This window comes from Mastomys coucha, unplaced genomic scaffold (assembly GCF_008632895.1).
Source record: "Mastomys coucha isolate ucsf_1 unplaced genomic scaffold, UCSF_Mcou_1 pScaffold13, whole genome shotgun sequence".
Taxonomy (NCBI): Eukaryota; Metazoa; Chordata; class Mammalia; order Rodentia; family Muridae; genus Mastomys; species Mastomys coucha.
The window spans coordinates 32144017-32144937 of NW_022196895.1; the positions used below are offsets into that span (position 1 = coordinate 32144017).

The following is a 921-nucleotide window of genomic DNA, read 5'->3' on the forward strand; positions in this document are numbered from 1 at the left end:
CCTGGTCTACAGGGTGAGTTCCAGGACAGCCAGGGCTACACAGAGAAACCCTGTCTCGAAAAACAAAAGTTACTGGACTTCAAAGTGATTTTTATTTAGTAATATATAACAGACTGTGTAGATACTTTGTTGGAAACTTAGGTAATTAGGAAATTAGGAAAATTAGGAAAGCCAGAAACAAAGCAAAACAAGCCCTGGCCCTTGAGATTCCATAGAAAACCCACTGTATAGCCACATCCCCTGACATTTCTGTTTCTTGATGCCTCTTCCTCAAACTCCCTCCTCAGCTGCAGGAGGATGGGTTCAGAGATGACAGCCACAACATTATCTTCCTCCCTGGGAAGATCATGGCAGCCCTGGGTGCTGGGGACACCCAGATGGGGCACTCCCTGCCTCCCCTGGCTCTTGTCAGCACAGGTGGCCTGCTTCCAATCAAGACAGCTTCCAGGCGGAGCTCTCTGAGGGACTTGGTCCTAGTCCCTGGGATGCTTGCTGCATCAGCATAAGCATCCGCTCTGCACCCTGCACTGTTCCTTCTGAGGCTGACTTTCGGATAGAAGAACTTCTTGTGATTGAACCTCAAACCTTGGCGTTTGGAATGGGCAGGCAAATACACTCAGCTCAATGCCCAAGTCTAGCTTGTGTGTGTCTCTCCTCCCCCCCCCCCCCCCCCCCCCCCCCCCGCCCCCACCCCAGGACAGACACTCTACCCCACACTCACTAGTCCCTAGCGAGGGAGCAGGGTAAAGGCAAGAAGAGAGAATCAACCCATGACTCACCACACAGCATCTCCAAGTCCACCAAGCCCTGGACAAAAGAATAGAATAAGAATGTTTGTCCAGCCGGGCAGTGTTGGTGCAAGCCTTTAATCCCAGCACTTGGGAGGCAGAGGCAGGTGGATTTCTGAGTTCGAGGCCAGCC

The 921-nt window shown here is 52.0% G+C and overlaps 1 protein-coding gene across 2 annotated transcripts in view; it reads right to left on the reverse strand.

The window, feature by feature from the left end:
- The window catches only part of Nrg2 (neuregulin 2), a 185336-nt gene that overhangs the window by 118810 nt on the left and 65605 nt on the right, over positions 1–921 (reverse strand). The window lies entirely within an intron of this gene.